Genomic DNA, 20940 nt, shown 5'->3' on the forward strand with positions numbered 1-20940 from the left:
GTGTTATAAAGCAAGGAAGCATTCAAGGGATGATGGGGGCATGTCAAAAAGGGGCTGGCATTGGCCACATCTGGAACTGCATCTGGAGCAATTTGAGCAAGGTAAGATATTGTAATATGTTAAATAAAAGAGAATCTGTGAGTCCATAATAATATTCAAAAAGAGGGAGGGAAGGAAAGCTTTTATTTACAGATTAATGACAGCTACTAAGTATAGAAGGAATTAGAAAGTCACCACTTTATATCTACAAATATAATAATTGATTCAGGTGGGGATCACCAATGAATGTAAGGTTATTGGGAAATAAGATATATACATAGTTTCAAAGTATAACTCTGCAGATTAACTATTAATTTACAAAGGCACAAATGTACCTTTAAAATGAACACATCTAGGATTGCCCACTCTAGATGCATATTAAACACTTTGAGGAATAGTCCTAGTTAGGACTTTACTGAGTCCACAGGTAAAGGAATTTTCCAGTTTAATAAATAATAACTTTCCAAAAGAAAGCAATATCGCCTAGAGTTCCCATTTATGGCTTTAAATTATAGACGAAAGCAGGGGGAATACTAAGCACAAAATTTAGGGTAGTGGCTCTTCTAGGGGAAAGATGGATGTTGTGATGGGGAGGGCATACTGGTAGCTTTAAAGGCACTGGAAGTATTTAACCCTTAAACTGAGTAGTGTATAAATGGGTCCTCATTTATTATTTTTTTAACTGTACACATACATTATATATATTGTATGGGATGTAAAGGGTGGGCAAATACCTAGCAGACAAACTCACAAAAATATAACAGGTAATAATTTTACAGAGAAATTTCATCCTCTTTTTAAGCATATGTGGAAATTTACAAAAATTTGATATTTTATTATCTATATTCATTGTATATATTTATCTTCATAACATTTGCTTTTTAAAAACTCAATGAGAACATGTATAAATAAGTATTTTATATGTAATTTGAAAATTATAGTACCAAAACATTCAAAATATATTCTGATAATTTAATTCAAATCAAAATGTAAGAACATATTAAATATTTCTGAAAAATATAGCACATAAATTTCTTTCTAGGGTATAGAAAAGCAAATAAACAAACAATCAAAATAAGCCTTAATAGGGACTTCCTTGGTGGTCCAGTGGTTAAGACGTCATCTTCCAATGCAGGGGGTGTGGGTTTGATTTTTAGTAGGGGAGCTAAGATCCCACATGCCTCGTGACCGAAAAACCAAAAACATAAAACAGAAGCAATATTGTAACAAATTCAATAAAGACTTTAAAAATGGTCCATATAAAAAAAACCCTTTAAAAAGTAAAGCCTTAATAAATTCCCCCAAATCAAATTAAGCTTACATTATTTACTGCCTCAGGTGATACAATAAAAGTAGATATTAATAATAATTTAAGCAATAAAATATATAACTATTTAGAACAAATCATCATCACACAACTATTTAAAATAAGGATTGAGTAAAAGAGAATATCAAAGCATAATGAACACAGCACTTATAAAATAACAACAAATGAGAGTTAAACCTATTAAAATGTAGGTAATATTGCCAAAACTTCATTTAAAAAAAACTCACAGTCTTAAAAACTTTCATAATTAAATAAAAGTTAATGGATTAAAAAAAAACATGAATTAGGGAGAGACCTTCAGATGGCAGAGGATAAGACATGGAGATCACCTTCTTCCCCACAAATACATCAAAAATATATCTACATGTGGAACAACTCCTAAAGAACACCTGCTGAATGCTGGCAGAAGACCTCAGACTTCCCAAAAGGCAAGAAAATCCCCACATACCTGAGTAGGGCAAAAACAAAAAGAAAAAAACAGAGACAAAAGAATAGGGAAGGGACCTGCACCTCTGGGAGGGAGCTGTGAAGGAGGAAAAGTTTCCAGACACTAGGAAGCCCCCTCACTGGAGGGGATGGGGGTGGAAGCTTTGGAGCCACAGAGGAGAGCACAGCAACAAGGGTGCAGAGGGCAAAGCAGAGAGATTCCCACACAGAGGATGGGTGCCAACCAGCACTCACCAGCCTGAGACGCTTGTCTGCTCAGCTGCCGGGGTGGGTGGGGGCTGGGAGCTGAGGATCCGGTTTCGGAGGTCACACCCCAGGGAGGGGACTGGGGTTGGCTGTGTGAAGACAGCCTGAAAGGGGCTAGTGAGCCACAGCTAGCCAGGAGGGAGTCCGGGAAAATGTCTGGACCTTCCAGAGAGGCAAGACACCATTGTTTCAGGGTGAGAGAGGAGAGGGGCTTCCTGCTCCATTTGCCCACAGATGGCAGCCACTAAATGACATGATAATATACATAGAGAATCCTAAAGACTCTACCAGAAAGCTACTAGAGGTAATCAATGAATTTGGTAAAGTAGCAGATACAAAACTAATGCAGAGAAACCTCTTGCGTTCCTATACATTAATGATGAAAAATCTGAAAGGGAAATTAAGGAAACACTCCCATTTACCATTGCAACAAAAAGAATAAAGTACCTAGGAATAAACCTACCTAAAGAGACAAAAGACCTGTATGCAGAAAACTATAAGACACTGATGAAAGAAATTAAAAATGATACAAACAGATGGAGAGATATACCATGTTCTCGGATTGGAAGAATCAACATTGTGAAATGTGAAAATGACTATACTACCCAAAGCAATCTACAGATTCAATGCAATCCCTATCAAACTACCACTGGCATTTTTCACAGAACTAGAACAAAAAATTTCACAATTTGTATGAAACACAAAAGACCCCAAATAGCCAAAGCGATTTGAGAAAGAAAAACAGAGCTGGAGGAATCAGGCTCCCTGACTTCAGATTATACTACAAAGCTACAGTAATCACGACAGTATGGTACTGGCACAAAAACAGAAATATAGATCAATGGAACAGGATAGAAAGCCCAGAGATAAAACTACACACATATGGTCATCTTATCTTTGATAAAGGAGGCAAGAATATACAATGGAGAAAAGACAGCCTCTTCAATAAGTGGTTCTGGGAAAACTGGACAGCAACATGTAAAAGAATGAAATTAGAACACTTAACACCATACACAAAACAAAACTCAAAATGTATTAAAGATCTAAAGGTAAGGCCAGGCACTATAAAACTCTTAGAGGAAAACATGGGCAGAACACTTTATGACATAACTCACAGCAAGATCCTTTTGACCCATCTCCTAGAGAAATGGAAATGAAAACAAAAATAGGCAAGTGGGACCTAATGAAACTTAAAAGATTTTGCACAGCAAAGGAAACCATAAACAAGACAAAAAGACAACCCTCAGAATGGGAGAAAATATTTGCAAATGAAGCAGCTGACGAAGGATTAATCTCCACAATATACAAGCAACACATGCAACTCAATATGAAAAAAGCAAACAACCCAATCCAAAAATGGACAGAAGACCTAAATAGACATTTGTCCAAAGAAGATATACAGATTGCCAACAAACACATGAAAGGATGCTTAACATCACTAATCATTAGAGTTATGCAAATCAAAACCACAATGAAGTATCACCTCACATCAGTCAGAATAGCCATCATCAAAAAATCTACAAAGAGTAAATGCTGGAGCGGGTGTGGAGAAAAGGGAACCCTCTTGCACTGTTGGTGGGAATATAAATTGATATAGCCACTAAGGAGAACAGTATGGAGGTTCCTTTAAAAACTAAAAGTAGAACTACCAAATGACCCAGCAATCCCACTACTGGGCATATACCCTGAGAAAATCAAAATTCAAAAAGAGACATGTACCACAATGTTCATTGCAGCACTATTTACAATAGCCAGGACATGGAAGCAACCTAAGTGTCCATTGACAGATGAATGGATAAAGAAGATGTGGCACATATTTGCAATGGAATATTACTCAGTCATAAAAAGAAACGAAATTGAGTTATTTGCAGTGAGGTGGATGGACCTAGAGTCTGTCATACAGAGCAAAGTGGGTCAGAAAGAGAAAAATGAATACCGTATGCTAACACATATATATGGAATCTAAAAAAAGATGGTTCTGAATAACCTAGGGGCACGACAGGAGTAAAGACAGAGACCCAGTGAATGAACTTGAGGACATGGGGGTGGGGAGGGTAAGCTCGGACGAAGGGCGAGAATAGCATCGACATATATAGACTACCAAATGTAAAATAGATAGCTAGTGGGAAGCAGCTGCATTGCACAGGGAGATCAGCTCAGTGCTTTGTGACCATCTAGAGGGGTGGGATCGGGAAAATGGGAGGGAGGAACAAGAGGGAGGGGATATGGATATATATGTATACATATAGCTGATTCACTTTATTATACAGCAGAAGCTAACAGAACATTGTAAAGCCATTATACTCCAATAAAGATGTAAAAAAATTAAAAAATTAAAAATAAATAAGAAAAGTTAAAAATGAGGTGTAGAAATGGAAGTTCAGCAAAGTATGCTCTTCATATAATTGAAGTCCCTGGTAAAGAAAAGTAAAACAATATGGTAAACTAGTAAGATCTAATTTTTAAAAGTATATTTCTAGAAATTTATGAAGTAATCAACCTAAGTTTGAGTTTACTCGTTCTGTTTCTCTCGAAGAGAGAAGGCTTAAAGGTGGCTGCCTCTTAGCTGTGTCTTCACATGGCCTTTCTCTGTGCAGACACATCACTAGTGTCACTTATAAGAACCCCAGACATATTAGATTAACCACCACCTCCACCAAATTTAACCTTAATTACCTCCTTAAATGCCTTATCTCCAAACACATTCAAATTGGGGGTTAGGACTTCAGCATATACATTTTTTTCTGGGGGACACAATTCATTAAGTTAAAGACATTTTAGTTATTTCAAGTGGCTTAATTTAATTTCAGTTTAGCAGTAAGAAATTCAGTAATTTCAACTTCCCCCATCTCTCATAGCTGTGTAACTAGGATTTCACAGGGAGTTATTGCCCATGAGGGTAAGTGTTTGATCACCTCTGTGACCAATACCCTTAATTTAGTGTCCATTTGATAATGACCTATACTGGCTCTACTTTTATTATTACTTTTTTATGGTAAAAGAGATATACAAGCATAGTAAAATTTTTAAAATGCAACATGACACTAAATGAAAAGACTCATCCTTCCTTCCTGCTCCACGCTCTATCACAATCCTTTTTTCTATTTCTAGTTATTTTTATATACTAAAGGGACGTTTCCTATATATACTAGTGTGTATACATTAATCCCAATCTCCTAATTTATCACTTCCCCCCACGTTTCCCCTTTGGCAACCATAAGTTTTATTTCGAGATCTGTGAATTTGTTTCTGTTTTGTAAATAGGTTCATTTGTATCATTTTTGTTGGATTCCACATATAAGTGATATCATCTGTTATTTGTTTTTCTCTGTCTGAGTCTGACTTACTTCACGTAGTAATAGATAACTAATAAGGACCTACTGTATAGCACAGGGAACTCTACTCAATATTCTGTAACAACCTATGTGGGAAAAGAATTTGAAAAAGAATGGACATATATATGTGTATAATGGATTCACTTTTCTGTACATCTGAAACTACACAACATTGTAAGTCAGCTATACTCCAATAAAAATTAAAAACAAAACAAAACATGAATTAGCATCTAACCAAGAAAATACAAAAAAGAACAATGAAATATTCCAAAGAAAATCAAGGGGAATGATATAGTAAAGCTAAAGGCAGAAATAAATTTCTCAGACAAAGTAAAATCCATAGAATTGAAATTTTAATTTAATCCAAGAACTAGTTCTTGGGGACAAAAAGAAAAAATAATCCTGCTTAATCTGAAATATGCAATCTGAAAAATTATGAAAGCAAAATACAGAAAATTATAAGTAGTAAAGAAAACATAATAAGAGATGTAGATTATTTAATTAGTAATAAGATAAGGCTATGTACAATTTAATAATTTTAAATCTCAGAGTAGTGGATAATTTTCAAAATTAATTAATAAAATAGAAAGATCTGAATGAACAAATGACCATGGGAGAAACTACTAAGTTTCCCTCCAAGCTCTTCTATCAGTTTACTAGTTATTAAACAACAAATTAAAGTGTCAATTTCTTCATATATCTGGCAACACTAGATATAATAAATATGTTTCATATATTTTGTCAAACTAAGGGAACAATTGCCTCTAATTTTTATTTGGGATTCCCTTTTGCCAGTGTGATTAATTATCTTTGTATATTTATATTACCATTTTGACTTTCTTTTCTTGTGAACTGCATGCCCATGCTCATTAAAATAACTGCATTTTTTCTTATTAATTTGTAATAGCTCTTTGTGTACTAAAGACATAAAACTTTTGGTTTCTTCCTCCCCCAAATTTGTCATATGTTTTTTTCACTTTAATTGATATTTTGCCACACAAACATTTTCCTTTTTATTTAGTCGAACTTATAAATATTTTTCGTTATGGTTTCTGGAATGTGTTATGCTTAAAAATGCCTTTTTCACTTCAAGACTATAAACATATTCGCTCACCTTTTAATCTAGTATTTCTAATGTAAATATTTTATCTATCTAGAATTATACTTTATGTAAAATATGATGTTAGATATTTTTTCCCAGATGACTAATTTTCCCAATAGCATTTAACTATTGAGCTGTTTTCATGGTACTGATTTGAAATTGCCACTTTTATCATGTACTAAATTCCCATATATGTTTGTATTAACTTCTGGACTCTTTCTTCTTTTCTATTACATAGCTATTCTTTTGCCAATATCAAACTTTCAATTTCTTCAGCTTTATAAAATAGTGCCAGTCTACCATATATTTGTAATTCTCCTTGGTATTTTCACATATTTATTATTACAAATGGACAATATCATTTTGTAAAAATTTAAAAAAACATTTCTTAAAGCTAGTGGTGTTTTCACTGGGATTCTGTTGGATTCACAGAGTAATTTTCATAAAACTGACATTTTCTCAATCTTACTATCTAAGAACAAGTCATATCTTTCCATTAAGAATATAAACTTTAAAAAAACTACCAAAATTGTAAATAATGGTGAGATAATATAAAGACCAAGAAAATATATACTAGTATCACTATTACTATTTAAAACTTTTCTTTCAAACCAACATATTAAACATGGAATAGAAAAAAGAGGTATAACTTCTGAAAAGAAAGGGACAAAAAACACTAATATCTTTACATATGATATAGACCTAGAAAATCTAAGAGGTTCAACTATTAAATTCTCAGAATTGCAAGTTTAGGAAGAACAGAATAGATAATAAATATAAAAAAGTCAGTATCTTTTGTTTATGGAAGCAATAACTCATTAGAAGAAATGAAAGGGAGAAAAGAATCCACTTAGGATTGCAACAAAATATCATAAGAAACCAAAAAATAACACTGTAAAAAATTTGTAGAACTCCTGCAGAGAGTCTGTAGACTCCCTGGGTTCAAATTGTGGTACTGATACTTACTAGGGCTGTGACATGGCCATATTAATTAAGTCTAGGATCCCCTCTTCCTCATCTATCAGTATAAGATAAGGATAATCATAGTGCCTAACTCATAGGGTTATTGTGAAGACTATACATAAAGCACCTCAGAAATGCCTGGCACATAGTAAGCACTCAATACATGTAGGCTTGTGCAAAGTTACAAACTTTACTGAAGGAATATTGAAAGAAATAAGGAGAGAGGATTGAGAGTGTCTTGTCACATTTGACATGTTGAATATTTTCTGTCTATCCTTTCAGATTCACTCTTCACTCTGTTCTGTACCCTAGGAGACTGGAGGCTGACCTAAACAGACATCAATAGATTTCTATTCCCTCTGGTGTCCAATAGAATTTGGCTAATGGAGGACCCCAGAAAGAGATCAGAGGGAGAAAGGAGAGTGAGGTAGGTTAGGGTGTTAATTTCCCTTACTCCCTCTCCCCAGAGACACTGGCAGTGGCTGTGTTAATTTATAACAGGTTACAGTTCCTGTCAGACAGCCCTTTCCACAGTCCCCTGTCTTGGAATTCTTGTAACTTGCATAGTCAGGCCTAGGGTGCTAATGGAGTCCACTATTACTAGCCCTGGGTTTCTGTGAGAATTATTACGCTTTTCTTACATTTTGGCCACACCTGGTAAAATAGTCCCTTTATTAAATTTCCTTAGAATTATATTAATTTAAGGGTGCCATCTGTTTTCTACTGAGACCTGTCTAATCCACTTGATACTAAAATGTATTATAAAACCACAAGAATTATTTCAAAAAGGATTATTCCTAGATTCTTCCTTATAATTTACTAAATTTTATAATGTCTCTACAACCAACACATGTTCCTTTCATAAGCGTAAAAATTACATAGAAAATGAATTATTAACAAAAAATGTGAAATATCAGCTGATATTTATTAAAACATAAAGAAAATAATGAAGAAAAAAATTCAGTGTAGGAGTTGTGAGTGAATATTTAGAATGGTTCTTCAATGTGACATTAACGTTCTGGAGAGTTACTCGGCAATGACTTATAGAAATCAAGATAAGCATACTTTTAACCCAGTAAAACTGCTTTTGAAACTCTATTCCAAAGAAATAATTTAAATAAAAAATGGACATATAAATCATTATGCTTTAGCTATACATTTCAGCTAGGGTTAGAAATAGTCTAAATGGTCACTGTGCTAGATATAATAGCAGATTATTATATGTTAATTGAGTAATGCATTTCTGATTACTGTCAGAAATGATGCATTTAAGAACGGAGTAGAAATATGTAAAGGACTTTACACATTGATGCAAGGTAAAAAAGAAAGTGGAACTTAGAGTAATATATGCATATAGAGAGCAAGAATATAAAATATGAGGCCTTCCCTGGTGGCACAGTGGTTAAGAATCCACCTGCCACTGCAGGGGACACGGGTTTGAGCCCTTTTCTGGGAAGATCCCACATGCTGCGGAGCAACTAAGCCCGTGAGCCACAACTACTGAGCCACCGTGCCACAACTAGTGAAGCCCACGTGCCTAGAGCCTGTGCTCTGCAATAAGAGAAGCCACTGCAGTGAGAAGCCCGCACACTGCAACGAAGAGTAGGCCCCACTCACTGCAACTAGAGAAAGCCTGTGTGCAGCAACGAAGACCCAATGCAGCCAAAAATAAATACTAATAAATAAAATAAATATTTAAAAAATCTTAAAAAAAAGAATATAAAGTATAAATAGTAGAGTACACATAACCAAAAGTCAATTGTTACATCAGAAGAAAATTACAGAACAGTATCCCTTATAAATATTGAAGCAAAATTTTCAAATTTTCAAATACTAGCTAACTGAATTCAACAGCACATTAAAAAGATTATTCACTATGACCAATGGGATTTATGCCAAGAATGCAAGGGTGGTTCAACATAAGAAAATCAATCTAATACACTGCATTAATAGAACAAAGAAAAAAAACCCCACATGATCATCTCAATAGATGCAGAAAAGGCATTTGACAATATCCAACACCTTTTCATGACAAAAAATACTGAAAAAGCTAGGGATAGAAGTGGACTTTTCAACCTGATAATGATAATGGGCATTTCTGAAAAACCCACAGCTAATATCATTTTCAGTGGTGAAAGACTGAAAACTTTCCCCATAAGATTGGATCAAGACAAGAATGCACACTTTCACCTTTGCAATTTAACATTGTACCAGAAGTTCTATCCAGGGTAATTAGACAATAAAAAGAAATAAAAGGTATTTAAGTTACAAAGGAAGAAGTAAAACTGTTTCAGTTGGCAGGTGAAATTATCCTATATACAGAAAATCTCACAGAATCCACAGAAAGGTACTAGAACTAGTAATGAATCAACAAAGTTGCAGGATACAAGATGAACACACAAAAACCAGTTGCTTCTAAATATATACAAAGATCAATTGAAAAAGGTAATTAAGAAAGTAATTCCATTTACAACAGCATCTAAAGGAATCAAATACTTAGTAAGTTTAACCAAGGAGGTGAAAGACATACAATGAAAACTACAAAACATTGCTGAAAGAAATTAAAAAATAAACAAATGGAAAGACCTCCCATTTTTATGGATAGGATAGGAAAGCTTAATATTGTTAAAATGTCAACAATACCTAAAGTGATCAACTACAGATTCAATGCAATCCCTGTCAAAATCCTAACAGCCTTTCTGAGAAATGGAAAAGATAATCCTTAAATTTACATAGAGTTGCAAGGAGCTTCAAATAGCCAAAATAATAATGATAAAGAGGAATAAAGTCAGAAGATTCATACCTCCTAATTCCCAAACTTACTACAGAGTTATAGTAATCAAAACAGTGTGCTATTGGCATAAGGATTGACATATAGACCAATGGAATAGAATTGAGAGACCAGAAATAAATCCATAAATCTATGGTCAGTTGATTTTTGACTAGGGCTCCAAGTCCATTTAATGAGAAAAGAACAATCTCATCAACAAATAGTGCTGAGATAACTAGATTTCCACATGCAAGAGAATGAAGTTGGACTTTTACCTCATACCATATACAAAAATTAACTCAAATGGATCAACCACCTAAATATAAGAGCTGAAACCACAACAATTTTAGAAGAAAACAGAGTTAAATCTTCACTACCTTGAACATGGTAATGGATTCTTAGCTATGACAACAAAAGAATGAGTGGCAAAAGAAAAAAATAAATTTTACATTATCAGAATTAAAAACTTTGTACACCAAAAGACATTATCAAGAAAGCAGAAAGACAGTCTATAGAATGAGAGAAAATATTTGCAAATCATATATCTGATAAGGGTTTAATATGTAGAAAATATTTTAAAACTGTTAAAACTCAACAACAGAAAGACAATGCAGTTTAGAAAAATAGGCACAAAATTTGAATAGGCATTTATCCAATGAAGATATACAAATGGCTGATAAGTACATGCAAAGATGCTCAACATCCTTAGCTATTAGAAAAATTTGAATCACAGTGAGATACTACTTCATTTCTTCACACTTACTAGGATGGCAAAAGAAAAAGGAAGAAAGAAAGAAAGAAAGAAAGGAAGGAAGGAAGGAAGGAAGGAAGGAAGGAAGAAAGAAAGAAAGAAAGAAAGAAAGAAAGAAAGAAAGAAAGAAAGAAAGAAAGAAAGAAAGAAAGAAAGAAAGAAAGAAAGAAAAAGAAAGGAAGAAAGGAGAGAGAGAGAAAAAGAAAAAGAAAGGAAGAAAGGAGAGAAAGAGAAAAAGAAAAATAAATGTTGATGAGGATGTGAAGAAACCAGAATCCTTGGACATGACTGGTGAGGATGTAGAATGATGCAGCCACTGTGGAAAACTGTTTGGCACTTTCTCAAAAAGCTTAACATAAAATGGTCATACAACTCAGCAATTCCACTCCTAGGTGTATATCCATAACAACTGAAACCAGAGATTTGAGCAGAAACTTGTACATCAGTGTTCACTGCAGCATTATTCACAATGACCAAAAGGTGGAAACATCCCTAGTATCCATCAAAGATGAATGAATAAACAAAATGTGGTATATGCATCCAATATAATATTGTACAGCCATCAAAAGTAATTAAGTTTTGATACATGCTACAACATGGGTAAATCTTGAAAACATTATGCTTAAAGAAATAAGCCAGACACAAAAAGACAAATCTTGTGCGCTTCCACATATACGAAATATCCAGAATAGGCAAAGTCATTAGAGACAGAAACTAGATTAGAGTTTACCAGGGACTGGGAGGAGGAAGGGATGAGAAGTTATTGATTAATGATTTCAGAGTGTTTGGAAAGAGATAGTGGTGATGGTTGCACAACATTTTGAATATAATTCATGCACTAAATTGTACATTTAAAAATGATTAAAATGGAAAATTTTATGTTATATATTTTATCAAAAATAGTCAATTTACAAATTAAGGAGTGATTTTTAATTGCTATTGCTATTTAAATATTGCTAATTATTTTATTTTTAAATTAATAAACTATTTTTGAGCAGTTTTAAGTTTACAGAAAAATTCAGCAAAAGGTCCAGAGAGTTCTCATATACCCCTCAACCTCCCCAGTTTCCAATATTTATTAACATCTTGCATTAGCATAGTGCATTTCTTACAATTGATGAGCCAATATTGACACAACTTTTATTAACTAAAACCTATAGTTTACATTAGGGTTCACATCTCTGTGTTGTACATTTTATGAGTTTTGACAAATGTATAATGACATTTATCCATCATTATAGTATCATACAGAATAGTTTCACTGCCCTATACAACCCCTGTGCTCCACTTATTCATCCTTCCCTCCCTCCCCTAGAACCCCTGGCAAGCACTGATCTTTTTACTGTCTCCATAGTTTTGCCTTTCCCAGATTGTCAGGCATAGGAATGGACCACCATGGAAATGAATCTTCCAGGCCCAGTCAAGCCTTTACATGACTGCAGACACAGTGACATCTTGACTACAACCTCATGAGAGACCTTGAGCCGAAAGGACCCAGTTAAGGCACTTCCTGAGTCCTGACTCACATAAACTATATGTGTTATTATTTTAAGCTGCTAAATTTTATTATTGTGGTGTAAATTTTTGGTGGAATTTGTTATGCAGCTGTAGATTACTACACCTTGATCCATAGCCTTAGTGTACTTTTAGCTTTGTTCCTGTCTTTTCTTGAACTTGTCCTATTCTAATATTTGAGTCTATAGACTGTCCTGTCTAGAAAATTGAGCATTCTTAATATCTTGGATTTTAGTTGATTCTTACTCATTTGTAGTCACTAAGTTCTAGCACCAATCATTCACGCTCCTCTCAAACTCTGAGTCAATATAGAACAAAGCAAGGAAGTAGAACTGAGTGGTTTTTTTTTCTACTAGTGAGTAGGCTCTTCCACTCTGTTTGGTGTATTTTATGGCTTGGATGAAATCTTCAGCCTCCTCTCTCTAACTCTTGTCATGTTTACATGAGTCAAATCCTTAGGAATTGGTATCTATCTTAGCTAATGAACTGTAACAGAGCTAGAATTCTGGCTTGAACCCAATTTGCTTTGTTGGATCCCAACACCCTAAACCTGGATTTGAATCCCAGCTCTCCCACCCATTGGTATATGATCTAAATAAGTGATTTAATTTCACTGAACTGGTTTGTCAAGTCTGAAATATGGATAGGTCTTAACTTATAGAGTTGTGAGGAGAAAATATCATGCAGGTTAAGTTCTTAGCCCAATGTATGGTCTACAAAGGGCACTCACCCTTTTCCTTCTTTGTAGTGTACCTCCCTAGAGAATGAATATTTCTTTGTGCCATTCAAATCTATAATATACCTACCTGTTTGACTCTAAATTTTGCACTGCCAAAAAAACTGAAGCTAATGACCCTTCCTGCAGACTAAACCTCCTTGAATACTAATTGCAATCTTTTAAAGTCTGAATTCAGCACTCCCCTTTGAATGTTATGATCTTAAATGAATAGTGTACCCTCCATGAAAGATAGTTACCCAAATTCTAGTCTCCTCCACATTTGTCACCGACCATCCCTAGAGTTCCCAAAATGTGGTCAATTCTTTCTGTGTTGTAACAGCCTGAGGATTTAATGAGTGTGAATTTTAAAAAGAAACATTATTTTTCTGCTGTTATTACACAGGTGGTTTTGTCTGACCAGAATCCTTTCCTTCAGGAAATAGCCCATTCTCCACTCCACATAATTCTGATAGGACTGTCACTAACAGAACTCTGCTCCCCTGACCATAGGATAAGTATGTGACCCAAGGTAGACTTATCAGACTTTCCTTCTTGAGAATTTGGTTTTTGATTGGTGATACGTAAAAATTAAGGCAATAAATCCATCCGATAAATCTCTTTTTCTTTCTTGGTGTAGTCAGAGTTATTTTTTAAAGCTTTCAAAATTTATTTTTGAAAGTCTGCTAATTGGTGTACCTATGAAAAGCATTAACAATTGTCAAAAACCTTGGAAAATGTTGATTAGTAAAACTAAAATATTGAAAATCACTTATTTTCCCACTATTTTAGGGAGATCTATTGTTAACGTTTTGTGCTGCAGTGTGTACTGCTTTATTTCACTTAATATTATGTCATAAGGATTTTCTATGACATTTCTCTTCATAAATATGATGTTAAAGGTTGCTTATTTTCCATCATATGGATATGCCATAATTCACTTAGTTTTCTCATTATGATTGAATATTAGGTTGTTTCCAGTTTTTTGTTATTATAAACAATCCTGCAATGCAATCTCCACATGTAAAGTTTTGTTTTCATTGTGAATTACCTTTTTGTAGAGTGATGATTGAGCCCAACCCCATCTATAACTCCTTTATTTTTAGTTGCTTTCCATCTACAAGTGGTCATGTAACCCACTGCTGAACAGTGAAATGAAGCAGAAAATGCTGGGTGAGACTTTTATGAAAGATTTTTTGAAGAGTCAGAGTTTTGCTGGCATAAACCTTCTTTCCCAAAACAAATGATGATGAGGATGATGATAGTGATGGAAGTGTGAAGGTCTTCCTTCTGCTACTTTCACTGTGCTGCAAGTACTCTCACGATGCTATCTTCTGCATGAATTCTTCCAGCTACCTTCTTCTCACTCCCTGAATAAGTCATAGGCTATCCAGTCTTCTTCCAAAAGTCCCTGACCTCACCTCTATGTTACAGTCAATGATTCTACTAGCTACATCTTACCTTCCTGCTATCCACAACAGGGGTCGCCTACTTTGCATTCTCAATGTCCTGATTCTGGCCTGCACCATAAAGGAAGGAAAGGTTAAAATGTGAAAAGAATCAGTGTAGCTTACTGGTTCACAGCATACTCTATGGGGCAGGATGGGTTTTTATCTTTAGCTCTGTCATCGGCAATTTTCTTAATCTCTCTGTTCCTCAGTTTCCTCATCTGAAAAATGGGGAAAATAAATAGTAGTCACCTCACAGGGTGGTTATGAGGATTAAACAAATGAATATTAGTAAAGCACAGATATTAAGTGCTATATAAATGTGAAATCTCATATCTCATTCTCTTGATCAACCACACTCATGTAAAAAAATAAGTAATAAATAATAAAAATTTTAATAAGCAATAGCACCACTGTGTTAAGGTCTAGTGTTTTCCATTAACTACTTGAAATATCTTGTAGTCATTCATTAACAAACATTTATTGGTTCATGTTTGCCATGTGTAAGACAGGGAAAATTCAAAAAACAATGATAAATAGTATTTAGCTTTAATAGCTTCTGCCCAGATACTTGGAAGAATATCAGACTTTAATAGTAAGACTCATATTCATTAAGATCACAAATCTTCCCAGTGAACGTATATACCTGGCTTTATTAATAATTACTAAAATTACCTAACTACAAAACAAAACAAAAAGTTTCTCATCAGTGATGAATAGCACTTAAAATATTTATATGCTACAATTATTTGACCTGTGGAATAGAGCAAATATGGACAGTTTAAAATTGTCTCCTATGTTTAAAATGGTCTTTGTTCATGCTGAGGAAATACATATTTAAAATAATCAATATACTTTCAGAAGTTCAAACATAAATATTTAAATAAAGAGGCCAAGAATAAAAATATAAGCATGTCACCAGCTGTATGTTCTTTGTGAAGCTTCTCAGACTTAAACAAAATATTAAAAAAACTTCCCCAAATCACAATTTTAAGATAAAGCAGTTTGGAATAATCTGAGCCCAATTGATCTCTCTCCTCTTTCACTTCAAACACAGAGTCACAAGATAACTGCATCCTGAAATCATCTTTCACCAAACTGACACATTTAATGGATCACATGTTCTGAGTCTAAAAGACTTATATTGCCTTATGTTTTCTTTGGGATTTGGAAAACAAATGTACATGTAACTAGATACACTTACCTTTCATTTTCAGGGCATAACAGGTCAATTGCCAACATTTCTTGCAGGAAGAAATTGATAAGTTCACAAACCTTTTAAGACTATCTTTAAAAAAAATATTCCCCCCTCTTTTCCACATTTATTTTGTTGGCTTTGTTCCTGCTTCTCACTTGCTTGCAGATTTTCCAAGTACCAAATTAACATGTGAAACCTCACTGGTTAACTGAAAATCTGTAAAGCCACAAAACTGAAGAAATGTCCCTTGACAATAATAAATCCTTAAAAATTCAGCAATACCACATGCTTTTCCCATTCACCTTGCTGATAGCAAAGAATATTTGTGAAAGACTTCATAGACTGTGAAAGCTTTAACACGTTAATCCCATTCAATACATATAGCATTTCAGTAATAGTCAACTGTTTCCAGGCACATTTTCTTTCCTTCCTTCTTCTTTTTTTTTAAAGTTAGCTCTTTTTTTTTAATTTAGTTTTTTATTATTTATTTTTATTTATTTATTTTTGGCTGTGTTAGGTCTTTGTTGCTGTGCACAGGCTTCCTCTAGTTGCGGCAAGTGGGGGCTACTCTTCGTTGTGGTGCGCATGCTTCTCATGGTGGTGGCTTCTCTTGTTGCGGAGCATGGGCTTTAGGCACATGGACTTCAGTAGTTGTGGTACAAGGGCTCAGTAGTTGTGGCTCATGGGCTCTAGAGTGCAGGCTCAGTAGTTGTGGAGCACGGACTTAGTTGCTCCGTGGCATGTGGGATTTTCCTGGACCAGGGATTGAACCCGTGTCCCCTGCATTGACAGATGGAGTCTTAAGCACTGCACCACCAGGGAAGTCCTCAGGCACACTTTCTAAAATCACAACAAAAACCCTTTGGAAAAGTTTATTTAGTGTCTTACGCTTTTTATTCTAAAAAGATGGTAACTAGTAAAAACAAACAAAAAACATCACTGTCAAAATGACATTTCATATAAGCCCTTAATGTATATCTCCTCTTCAGAATAGAGGCAGTATAATTACAATAAAAATGGAATCATATTAATAAACTTCTGAAGAGTCTGAGTAACAATGAAAAGTTAAGGTTTAATAATAATAGGAATTAGCTGGTTTAAGCACTTTCTAGTACAAATGCATTTGGATTAGCAGCAAAGTATTTGACTCTTCAAAAAATTCAATATTATCACTTTCAGAAATTTTTTAAAAATTAAGCAGGTTTTTGTAAGAAGGAAGCTTATACCTTTCTTATTTACTTTTAAATTAATCTGTGGTAGATGAATAAACAGAAAGGACCCAATAATTTTATTTTCAGATGTCAGTCATGAGAGAGTAAGAGTTTAGAGGTTCTAAAAGCCAGATGCCAAAACACAGTCATTTCCGCAGCAGGATTACTAAAAATGCCAATAATTCTCAGATTATCTCTGCACTAGTTATATGCATTACATGTTCTAGACCAGTGGATCTCAAAGCTTAGGCCCTGGACCAGCAGCACAGGCATCACTTGGGAACTTAAAAATGCAAATTCTCAGAGCCAAGATGGTGGCCGAGTTGGAGTACGAGTCTGTTCTGTGTGTGAAGCCCGATGTCAGCATCTACCCGATTCTGCCCCGGGCCTCCAACCACGGTTACAGGGCATCTGACTGGAAACTAGATCAATCTGATTGGACTGGTCGCCTCCGAATCACTTCAAAAGGGAAGATTGCTTATATCAAATTCGAGGATAAAGTTTCAGGGGAGCTCTTTGCTCAGGCACCAGTAGAACAATATCCTGGTATTGCTGTGGAGACAGTGACAGATTCCAGCTGCTACTTTGTAATCTGGATCCAGGATGGTACTGGGCATAGTGCTTTCATTGGCATTGGCTCCTCAGATCGGGATGATGCCTTCGACTTTAATGTCTCTTTTCAAGATCACTTCAAGTGGGTAAAGCAGGAATCTGAGATTTCCAAAGAATCTCAGGAAATGGATAATCGCCCCAAGTTGGATCTGGGCTTCAAGGAAGGGCAGACCATCAAGTTGAGGGTGCTTCTAAGTCCAAGACTACAGGGGCTGGGGGCCTAAGCTTACTCCCACCCCCGCCTGGAGGCAGAGTCACAATTCCTCCACCGTCCTCCTCAGTTGCCATCGGCAATCATGTCCATCCACCGTCCATACCAAAATCCAATCATGGAAGTAGTGATGCAGATATCCTTTTAGATTTGGATTCTCCTGCTCCTGTAACGACACCAGCACCAGCTCCAGCTCCAGTTTCTGCAAGCAATGACTTGTGGGGAGACTTTAGCACTGCATCCAGCTCTGTTCCAAACTAGGCACCACAGCCATCCAACTGGGTCCAGTTCTGAAGAGCACTGGCAGGACATTAAGGACAGACTTGAAGAATCAAAATGACCTTGAGGGCACCAATCTGTGAGGGTAGCTCGGAACTCCTTCCCTCCCCAGAACCAAAATTATTGAGCAGTTGTTTTCATAGCTTCTCCATTGCATTCAGGCTGGTTGTGTCACTCCCCAGTGTTGTTCCTTGCTGTACAGCCAAGAAAGTATTTCTTATCTCCTGTTCACTATCAGGGCAGGGGAATAGTGGGTCTTGTGATACTTGTGGCTGACTATGCAGGGCTCTAAAGGCCAGGGTCTCTTTGGTGGGGAAATAACCTCTAACATCTGTAAAATTTTCTCCATCTTTAAATTCTTTAACTTATTTCAAAATCATCTCATGACCCTTGTGTGCCTCTCTGTGAAACCCTGTTTAGCAATTTCAGGGGAGACAAAAACCTCAGAACTTCTTTTTTCCATTAACTGAAGACTCTAAAAATGGACAGACTGATCTCAGTGTTTACAGATTCAGAATTTTGATAGGGGTGGGTGTGAAGAAAGACCTGTTTCCTGGGTCTCTTGCTGTATATCCTCCCTCTGGCTTGTCTTATACAGTGAACATCCAGTGCTGGGTGCAGCCCTCTTAACTTCTAGTGCATTTACATGTCTCTTCCTGTGACAAGAGCGTTGTGCTGGTGGCACCCCACTCTTCTTTCTTCTGTTGAATAGTGCAGCATCTCTGATCAGTGGGTGTCTCTTGGATGAAGGAGGTTCAAGGGGCTATATTTTCCTAGTTATATTCTAGAGAAGCAGTTACTTTCTTGCAGCTCCAACTAGTTGCTGCATTTGAAGCACAGCATTACTTTGTAATGACCCCATTATTTGTCCTAAAATTAAAGGGTTTAGAGTTTTATTTTAATTTTTTTTTAAATTTTATATTGGAATATAGTTGATTAACAATGATGTGTTAGATACAGGTGCATTTTTTTTAATTAATTAATTAATTAATTAATTTTTTTGGCTGTGTTGGGTCTTCATTTCTGTGCGAGGGCTTTCTCCAGTTGCGGCAAGCGGGGGCCACTCTTCATCACGGTGTGCAGGCCTCTCACAATCGTGGCCTCTCTTGTTGTGGAGCACAGGCTCCAGACGCGCAGGCTCAGTAGTTGTGGCTCATGGGCCTAGTTGCTCCGCGGCATGTGGGATCTTCCCAGACCAGGGCTCGAACCCGTGTCCCCTGCATTAGCAGGCAGATTCTCAACCACTGCGCCACCAGGGAAGCCCGGGTTTAGAGTTTTTAACCTAATTTGTAGAGCAGAGAGGTTGAAAGCACTTAACTCTTGTTCAGTACACACATTGCCTTGTTACCTGGGTATCTGGCTCCTTTTCATAAACATTTATTTTTTCAATCCAGCTCTTCAACAGAAAGCTGCTATTACATGTACCATCATTTATGAAGCAATTTGGAGAGCCATGGCTTTAGCTGTGATAGGTTTTGCCCAAATGATGGCTGCGATACCCATCACCAGGAGTATGTCAGAAGCAAGTTGCTCCCCCACCACTTTTCCTCCCTCTGCCCACCATTCCTTTTACAATGCTGTGAAGGGGTCCTGCTCTTAGGTGAACTGGCACCAGCTATTTTACCTGTTAAGGGGTAATTTTGAGAGTGAAACGGGAAGATCTCACTTCTTCCCTTAACACCTATTTGGATGTGTACCCTTTGGCTGAAGGGAGTCCCTATATTTAGTTTCAAAATAGATTCTCTCTCTTGGATTTCCTTCTTGACTCTTTTTCACTTTGGGTCCTTTTTTTTTTTTTTTCATTGCTTCCCGTTCCAGGCAGCTCTATTCTTACAGAGACATGGCAGGACATTTAAAAATTCCAATAGAAAACACTAAAAGGAAAGCCTATAGAATACTAGTGACTAACTACTGGGAACCTATTTTCTCAATCTTCCTCTGTGTTGTGTTTTTTGTATTCTCAAGATGGTAATATATTATGTATTTGAATTCCTGAAAAATTGAAAATGAAGTTTCAGATATATGTATATACAGCGTATGTATGCTGTATTGGTGCAATAATGGTAATTAAAAAATATGGAAAAAAAAAAGTAATGCAAATTCTCAGGTCCCACCTCAGCAGTACTGAGTCAGAAACTGTGTGTTGGGCTCAGAAATCTGTGATTTTAACACACCTTCCAAGTAATTCTGATGCACCCTAAAGTTTGATAATTGTTCTAGAATGTTATATTTAATTTTCAGCAGTTGTAAACTTAATTCATCATGGAATGAGCATTTTATAAATGTTGTACTCTATGTATTCTAAGGACACTACAGTAGCTTTATTAATGAGGTGGAAAGAAAAATAAAAACTTCAGCTTTAAATGCAACATAATGTAGGAAGTTAATTATGCCCTCTCTCTTTACCAATCTGATTCATTCTCCCTCTCTTTACTCCTGCCTGTAAGCAGGAGATTATATCCCTCCTCCCATTAAAGTCCTCTAATGGCTGTCTATCTCACTCAAAGTAAAAGCCAATGTCCTTATAATAGTTATAATGGTTTACAAGGCACTGAAGACTATGCTACCGTTTCCTCATTATTTCTTTGATCTTATCTCCTTCTGTACCTGGCCTCATTCCCTCAATTTCAGCCATACTAACCTTCTTAGATCTCCTTACATTTGCCATGCATACATACACCCATCTCAGAGACTATGCATTTACTGTTCTCTCTGCCATCAACACTCTCCCTTCATATTTGATTTTATGGGGTTTTTTTTACCTCTTTAGG

General features: G+C 35.7%; 1 pseudogene across 1 annotated transcript; it reads left to right on the forward strand.

Moving 5' to 3' along the window:
- The first annotated feature begins 2415 nt into the window (after positions 1-2415).
- Positions 2416-18413, forward strand: LOC309653224 (adaptin ear-binding coat-associated protein 1 pseudogene; annotated as a pseudogene). The gene has a single exon. The product of its transcript is annotated as an adaptin ear-binding coat-associated protein 1 pseudogene (transcript).
- The last annotated feature ends 2527 nt before the right edge of the window (positions 18414-20940 follow it).

Source organism: Balaenoptera physalus (assembly GCF_965194825.1).
Source record: "Balaenoptera physalus genome assembly, chromosome: X".
Lineage (NCBI taxonomy): Eukaryota > Metazoa > Chordata > Mammalia > Artiodactyla > Balaenopteridae > Balaenoptera > Balaenoptera physalus.